Source organism: Lipotes vexillifer, unplaced genomic scaffold (genome assembly GCF_000442215.2).
Source record: "Lipotes vexillifer unplaced genomic scaffold, Lipotes_vexillifer_v1.1 scaffold413, whole genome shotgun sequence".
Classification (NCBI taxonomy): domain Eukaryota; kingdom Metazoa; phylum Chordata; class Mammalia; order Artiodactyla; family Lipotidae; genus Lipotes; species Lipotes vexillifer.
Window position 1 is genome coordinate 1,484,274 of NW_006769725.1, and position 9,163 is coordinate 1,493,436.

Genomic DNA, 9,163 nt, shown 5'->3' on the forward strand with positions numbered 1-9,163 from the left:
AATGGCACAAAGATGAGTTACAGAGATAAATGACCCCCGGATTCTACCAAGCAGCTGAGTGCAGAAGGGAAAAATCGTGGTAGAAGAAAAAAAAAAACAGCAGAAGAAAAAATACAAACTGTGGGCTTCCCTGGTGGTGCAGTGGCTGGGAGTCCGCCTACTGATGCAGGGGGTGCGGGTTCATGCCCCGGTCCGGGAGGATCCCACATGCCGCAGAGCGGGTGGGCCCGTGAGCCATGGCCGCTGGGCCTGTGTGTCTGGAGCCTGTGCTCTGCAACGGGAGAGGCCGCAACAGTGAGAGGCCTACATACCGCCTAAACAAAAACAAAAACAACTGCATGACAACAATTCAGTTTACTTCATTTGTTAGGGACTGTGTAATGTGCAGATTAATAAGAAACAGTGAAGAAAAGAGGAACATAGGCTACTTGAGCTAATGACTAGGTGTTCATCATAACTGAAAGATTTTCTTCCTTTACATTTCTCACTTCGGTGGGAATATATTCCATTTTCATTGAAGTGCTTCTTGGTTCTCAAAAACCTTTTTCAGAAACGCTTTGGGTGTTTTGTTTTTTATGGGTTTTTTTGTTCCTTTGCTTTCCAAAAATTTATTTATTTTTTTAGGGGTGTTTGTTATAATGCAGATCCCTGGGCTCTCCTCCAGAGTTACTGAAGCAGAATCTCTGGGGCTCTCACTCAGAAATCTGAATTTTGAACAAGTTTCCTACGGACGCTGACATACAAGAACCAGAACCATCCATAATCCCGGCACTGCAGAATCAGCCAAACCCATCTGTCCTCCAGGCCTCCCCTCACCCACTTCAGAGTTACCGAGTCTGAGGCACAGAGACAGTGAGTGCCCTCCAATCACAGAGGCTCCCCAGGCCCTGCCAGGCCTGCTCTCGCCGCCAGGCTGTGAAGGACTGAACCTGTTTGATGTGAAGATTCTATACTTTTAGGCTCAAAGTGCACATAAGTATTGCTTTGCTAATGAAAAACATACCAGATTTTTCTGTCATGAGGATGTATTTTCCCTTCAAGGTCAGGGGAAAAAAGTTACCTTGTTAAAAACAAGCAAACAAAACAAGAGACAGAATGATTGACTTTCTGGGCTACGCCTCGTTCCTACTTCTCTCAATAAGGCCGAAGCCAGGGCGCCCCAGCCCTACCAGGCTCCCCTCCAAGTGGTAGCTCCTCAGAGTAAAGGCCATGGAAGGCCTGGGAACTGTCCCGCTTTGCTTACAAGCCCAACTCCTTGGATGGGATAGAAATTTCTGAGGAGCAGCGCATGTGGCGGGGAATCTGGGACGGGGGAGCAGCCTCCTGAAAGAAGCAGTGTAGCAGCGAGAAGACTCCTGGGCTCGCTGACCCTCTGGGAAACCTCCAGGCTCTTTCCTGGCCCCTCCGTGTATTCTCTAGAATGTGGCCAAACAGCAGAGTCCAATACAAGAAGAGACAGAGGATAGAGAATTCAGACTAGAGACCTGTATGAATCTAAGGATACCTGCTTATTTCCCCAAACCACAGAACGCCCCACGGGGCAGAAAGGAAGGTTAGGGCAACATCCTTCTCACACCCAAATTGTTGAGGCAGTTCTCAGAAATCTGTTTTAAGGAAAGAGACTGAAAATAGCCAGAGCAGTAATCACCACCTTCGAGACTGGATTCCCTAAATATAACGAGTGGCACTCAACCCCGGATTATCTCTGCCCACTGAGGACAAAGGCGTTATAGAAGGAAAGAAAGAAGGCCTACGTGCCTTGGGACCTGAGGGCACCAACGCTGCATGCTCTCGAATCTCTGGACGGTGCGTGCGGATCAGGACAATTTCTATCTAGCAAGCGCCTGCCCATCTTGATGCGGGTCTGCCTGCCTCCTAATTCCATCTGCAGCAACCCTTGGACATCTGGAGTGGCTCGCAGCCTCCCTCCCCTCTATTCCCACCTGATAACAGGACCCCGGTTTATAAAGCCTTCCTCTGACAGTCTCCAGGAAGGCTGACTGTCTTCATGCCAGTGACGAAACAGAGGAAAAGGCAGAATACAGCCAGTAATTGAGTCCCAGCATCTCCAACGAGGCCAACTTTATACCAAATTATATTTCTGTGTGTGTGCGTATATGTACATATATAGAACGAGAGACACTAACAAGAATTACTCTAAAATGTCAATCCTGGTGACTCCCAGTGATTTTCACTCCCTTTACATTTTTCTGTATTTCCCAATTTTTTATCATCAAGGTGATTATCTTTTTATAATCATTTAATAAAACGTTACCTTAAAAGATAATAAAGGCTATAGTTTACCTAGACATGAGCGTGGCATATGATAGACGACCGTTTACGTAGTGTAACATCTGAAAGTAGACAGGAAAAAACTGGTGTACAGATAGAATCCTCACTTTCCCTTTCTGTAGCCCCTTTGTTACTCCTCATCTGTAAAGTTCCTGGGCCCTGCCTACCCATATAGACTGCATATACCTATAAAAAAGTTCTTAAGTTGGAACCACAACTTCAAACTTCCATACAATCAAAGCCTTTCACCTGAGATGCCAACTAATGGCCAAATGACTAAACCAAATTTTTATGTGTTGTTTTCTTCTCCTCTTTGGATACAGATATTAAAACAGGTAGTGAAAAAGTAGCCGGATGGGAGAATTATCTGTAAAATTATTAATTTCTGAACAATTGAGAAGTTCAATACAGCTGCCCCTTGAACAACGTGGAGGTTAATCTGTGTGTAACTCATAGCTGGCCCTCTGCATCCGCGGCTCCTTTCCATTGGCACATTCGACCAACCACAGACCACGCAGTACAGTGATATTCACCATCGAAAAATACCATGTATAAGTGGAATCGTGCAGTTCGAACCCATGTTGTTCAAGGGTCACCGTATACGGTTTTCACGTCATGGAAATGTTGACACTGGATATCAGTGCGTTTCTTAAAGTTAAAATCAAACTGCACACGAACTGTAAAATTTTTTGTTCTAATTCTGTGAAGAATGCCATTGGTAGTTTGACAGGGGTTGCGCTGAATCTGTAGATTGCTTTGGGTAGTATTGTCACTTTCACAGTATCGATGCTTCCAATCCAAGAACATGGTATATTTCTCCATCTGTTTATATCATCTTTGATTTCTTTCATCAGTGTTTTATAGTTTTCTGAGTACACGTCTTTCACCTTCTTAGGTAGGTTTACTCCTAGGCATTTTATTCTTTTTGTTGCAATGGTAAATGGGAGTGTTTCCTTAATTTCACTTTCAGATTCTTCATCATTAGTGTATAGGAATGCCAGAGATTTCTGTGCATTAATTTTGTATCCTGCAACCTTACCAAATACATTGATTAGCTCTAGTAGTTTTCTGGTGGCATCTTTAGGATTCTCTACGTATAGTATCGTGTCATCTGCAAACGGTGACAGCTTTACTTCTTCTTTTCCGATTTGGATTCCTTTTACTTCTTTTTCTTCTCTGATTGCTGTGGCTAGGACTTCCAAAACTATGTTGAATAAGAGTGGCGACAGTGGACATCCTTGTTTTGTTCCTGATCTTAGTGGAAATGCTTTCAGTTTTTCACCATTGAGAATGATGTTTGCTGTGGGTTTGTCGTATATGGCCTTTATTATGTTGAGGTAGGTTCCCCCTATGCCCATTTTCTGGAGAGTTTTTATCATAAATGGGTGTTGAATTTTGTCAAAAGCTTTCTCTGCATCTATTGAGATGATCATATGGTTTTTCTCTTTCAATTTGTTAATATGGTGTATCACATTGATAGATTTGTGCATATTGAAGAATCCTTGCATCCCTGGGATAAATCCCACTTGATCATGGTGTATGATCCTTTTAATGTGCTGTTGGATTCTGTTTGCTAGTATTTTGCACAAAAACAGAAATATAGACCAACGGTACAGGATAGAAAGCCCAGAGATAAACTCATGCACATATGGTCACCTAATTTACAACAAAGGAGGCAAGAACATACAATGGAGAAAAGACAGCCTCTTCAATAAGTGGTGCTGGGAAAACTGCACGGCTACATGTAAAGGAATGAAATTAGAACACTCCTTAACACTATACACAAAAATAAACTCCAAATGGATTAAAGACTTAAATGTAAGACCAGACACCTTAAAACTCTTAGAGGAAAACACAGGAAAAACACTCTGACATAAACCACAGCAAGACCTTTTTTGATCCACCTCCTACAGTAACAGAAATAAAAACAAAAATAAACAAATGGGACTTAATTAAACTTAAAAGCTTTTGCACAGCAAAGGAAACCATAAACAAGACAAAAACACAGCCCTCAGAATGGGAGAAAATATTTGCAAGTGAAACAACAAAGGATTAATCTCCAAAATATACAAACAGCTCATGGAGCTCAATATCAAAAAGACAAACAATCCAGTTAAAAAATGGGTGTTAAGACCTAACTAGACATTTCACCAAAGAAGACATACAGATGGCCAAGAGGCACATGAAAAGATGCTCAACATCACTAATTATTAGAGAAATGCAAATCAAAACTACAATTGGATATCACCTCACACCAGTCAGAATGGCCATCATCAAAAAATCTACAAACAATAAATGCTGGAGAGGGTGTGGAGAAAAGGGAACCCTCCTACACTGTTGGTGGGAATGTAAATTGATACAGCCACTATGGAGAACAGTTTGGAGGTTCCTTAAAAAACTAAAAATAGAACTACCATATGATCCAGCAATCCCACTACTGGGCAGATACCCTGAGAAAACCATAATTCAAAAAGAGACATGTACCACAATGTTCATTGCAGCACTATTTACAATAGGACTTAGAGTCTGTCGTACAGAGTGAAGTAAGTCAGAAAGAAAAACAAATACCGTATGCTAACACATATATATGGAATCTTAAAAAAAAAAAAAAAATGGTACTGATGAACCTAGTTGCAGGGCAGGAATAAAGAGACAGACATAGAAAATGAACTTGAGGATGTGGGGTGGGAGGGTGAAGCTGGGGTAGAGTGAGAGTAGCATCGACATGTATACACTACCGAATGTAAAATAGTTGGCTGGTGGGAAGCAGCCGCATAGCACAGGGAGATCAGCTTGGTGCTTTGTGACCACCTAGAGGGGTGGGATAGGGAGGGCGGGAGGGAGACGCAAGAGGGAGGGGATATGGGGACATGTGTGTGCATATGGCTGATTCGCTCTGCTGTGCAACAGTATTGTGAAGCAATTATACTCCAATAAAGACCTATTAAAAAAAAAAATCAAACTACACACAAGTAACATCACTGAGAATTTCCTGCTCTGGAAAAGTATCCGTGACCCTTAGTCAAGGCGCTTCATCAGCTTCACCTTCCCCCGTGGAACAGTCTATGACTTCAAATCCATCAAGAGCTGAGGAAGCTTCCCTGACTTAGCCTGTCAGGTGGAAAGAGATAAGCTCTATGAAGCTCTTTTGTTTCTTCTCTCCTACATATGTTCACTGCACTATGCAGCCACACAGCATATACATAAAACAAAAGAGTCTGATGAAGTTCAACTTATTTACCAGGATCCATACTGATCATATTGCCCCCTTGGCTGAAGGCTGTGGTTCTCTAAAGGATGATATTAATAAAAGAGATACTGTTGTTGCCATGTGGTAAAACTAAGATGCGCAAGACCCAGGGCAATGAGAGGACCATTTGGTACCTTCTTTGATGTAACTGCCATGAGATGGAATACGTAATAGACTCAGAACCAGAAGACCTAGGTTTGAGACACAGCCTCGCGTTTTGGTAGTGACGTGATCTTGCCTACATTACTTACGTTCTACCCCTTTATTATTATTATTCTTTTTAAACGATCTTTTTTTTTTTTTTTTTTTTTTTGGTTACGCCACGCAGCATGCGGGATCTTAGTTCCCCAACCAGGGATTGAACCTGTGCCCCTGCATTGGAAGCATGGAGTCTTAACAACTGGACCACCACGGAATTCCATGCCCCTTTAACATGAGGGTTGTTGTGAGGATTTTAAAAAGGATAATGTCTGTGAAAACATTTAAATTACTGTAGGATGTAGCAACTTACCTGGGTAAGAAAAAGAAGCCTCAGTTCTGGGGCTCTATGGCCTGGAAAATCCCATCCACACAGTTTGGATAGCCGGGCGCAGTGGGCAGAGCTTGGAGTTAGAGGTAAGGTATGCGAATGAACAAAAGGGGCTTCCTGAACTCGGAGCTCAAGGCCTTAGAACATTCCTAATCTCTCAGTTGAGTGTAAGGTCCCAAGGTAGACTCCCGTTGGGAGTTTTCGGTGGGAGTCCAGCCATCGGTTAGGAGAGAGACGGAGTTGAGCCAGACGGCCCCATCTATTAATGGGAGCCCTTGCCACATGACTACCTAGCGACGCTGTGTTTAGACTGGATGAGGCCCGAGCGAAACAGAAGGGGCAGTAGGTGCAGGCCGGGAAAGCAACGCTCAGCCAAGGGCCTGCTGGGCCTCCAGGCAGGGTCAGTGTGTACCACAAGGGGCCTCAGGCACATCTTGTTCCTGTTGCACCTTCGGACCAAGGTGGCCCAGACCGGGAGGATAAGCCCCTAGTCACTAAACGGAGAGATGCTGTCCTTCTGACAACCCACCAAGCCTGCAGCACTACTTCTGGGAGATAAACAAGGCTGACACAAAGACTGAGAAGGTGAGTGCTCTGCCTCGGTCACGGTCATCCAAATCTTTCAAGATCAGACAGGACACTGTCTCCCCATCTGTGCTCTGAGAGCATTAATCCCATAAAACGCCCTGAGAAAAAGTCTTCCTGATATCAAGTTTTAAAAGCATTTACTACATTCTTCAGCTAGGAGGGTCACACTGCCCCTGTATACACTTGAAAGGCCCTGAAAAGTCTTGCAGCTAAAAAAAAAAGATCTAACCTTGTTTAACCAAACTTCTTTTAATAGGCAACATTATCTGGTGGTTAAGAATGGGGGTGGAGGTGCGGTCTACAGCCAGGCTTTGAACCTTCTGTTCCTCCGCTCACTAGCTGTGTGAGTGTGGGCAAGCTAATCTCCCTGGCTCAGTTTCTGTACCTGTGGAATGGGAATAATATTGATAATATACCTTCCTCATGGTGTTTCTCATAGAAATGAAATGAACGAATAAGTACAAATCGTTGAGAACAGGGCCTGGAATACAGAAAGCACTGAATAAATATTAACTATCTTAATTTGCATTATTATTATCTGATGATTAAATATCTCATGGTTTTTAATGAGTGACACCTGTTTATATGCTAAGCAACTTGTGTCCCACGAACAGGGAAAATCAGGTGTAGCGCAAAAAGCCTAACGTAGGAATCAGAGTTTCAGTCTCCAATAACAACTTACCCTTCCTGGCTCTGCTCCTTATTTATAAAAGTAAGGTCATTAGACTAGTTGATCCTTCCAGTTACAATAGTCCAAGATTCTAAGAAAGAGGCATAGAACCTTTAAACCCAGCGGCCCCGACCCAGTCCTGGATCCAACCTGGGTGCTCTAAGGTTCTACCTTCCAGAGACCTTGTTCAGATTTAAAGTTGCCATTGCAGGACTTTGGGTTAAAAAGCTAGATGCTGCTCACCAAGATGGATATGGAAACTGCCTTCTGCCACCTCCCCCCAGAGCTCTGAAGCTCTCAGAGGGGAATCAAACTGGCAGCAGTTACAGTGGCAGCAGCTGCCACCTACCCCCTCCAAAGGAGCCGTCGACACCCCCAGTCCCCTCTGCCTCAGTTTCTAATACCAAAGCATCACTCCGGTTTCCCCTCCTGTGGTCTCCAGGGCTCAGAGGGAGCCTGGACCTGTCTACTGGTCATTCTGCTTATGTTGGATCTCGCCGGCTCCTTCCAAGGTCGACCCCTTCTTCGAGGCTTTCTCATTTGTGCAGAGCTCCAGGCTGTCATTTCAGACACCCATCTATGCTCAGTCTTACTGACATATCTCAAATCTGGACCTTACCCTTGGAGTCCATCCTGTCCCGGCAGGGAAAAAGCTGCTGCTTCTGCCCCTGAGGGTGTACTGCCCATGCCTCTGCTTCTCCCTAGCTCAGTCCTTTGGAATTCTCTAGAATGTCAAATGGCCATGCCAGTTTGCATTTTACTTGTGCGTCCGTTCACCCATCTCCAGCCAGCCAGCCAGCCAATATTTATTAAATGCTTCCTACAGCCGAGCACTGTCCTAAGTTCTGTTGATGCAACACTGAGCAAAAATAGACATTCTCCCTGTTCTCATTCAACACACGTTTTTGTACAGGAAAAAAGACAAACAAAAAAAAATGAAAAAGCACTGTAAATAGTGAAAAGAGCCATGAAGAAAATAAAACGAGGTGAGATTATAGAATAATGGTGACAGGGAGCGGGGAATTTAGTAAGGGACAGGGGGTGGGGGTGAGGTTAGGCTTCTTAGGGGAAGGGACACCTGAGCCGAGACCTGAAAGAAAAGAGGACCCAGCCATGCAAAGCTCTGGTCCAGAGTATTCTCCTGGAAGCAGAGAACAGGCAGTGTGCAGACCCTGCGGCCAGGACCAGCTCACGAGAGGGAGCAGGAAGTGAGGCCAGTGTGACTGGAACAGAGTGAGTGAGACGGAGCGAGCAGGGGATTAGGCCAGAGAGGGAGGTAGGGACAGATACTGCTGGGCTCTGTGGGTCCGGATAAGGAGTCTGGATTTTGTTCTCACTGCAACAGAAAGTCACAGAAGGACCGTAAGCGGGGAGTGACGTGGTAAGTCCATCCTTCTTGGGGCTGCAACAACTATGGTATGTGATTCTCAACCAAATCCTACATTGTTTGCTAAGAATCATACCAGGGATATTAAGGGACTGGACCAGAGCGGAAGTGAAAAGTATAACAAAACCACCCAACGATATCCCTGTTAGCCTGGGAGAAATGTTGCACTATAATTTAAGAAGTTAGAATTTCATAGACATTAATGGCTCTAACTAATAAGATAAACCCTTCCTTCTGGGATTTGGCAGTGATAAGAGCTCAGGCAGTAGAAACCTAAAATAACATTTTTACAGAAAAAGCAGCATTGCTCACGGTAACTGACTCGCCCTATAAAGTTAGAGAACTGGAAATGTAAAGATGGTATCTTTAACAAGTGTCATTCTACTATTTTACAGCTCTTGCCAACACAGCTCTTTTTTTTTTTTTTGCGGCACGCGGGCCTCTCAC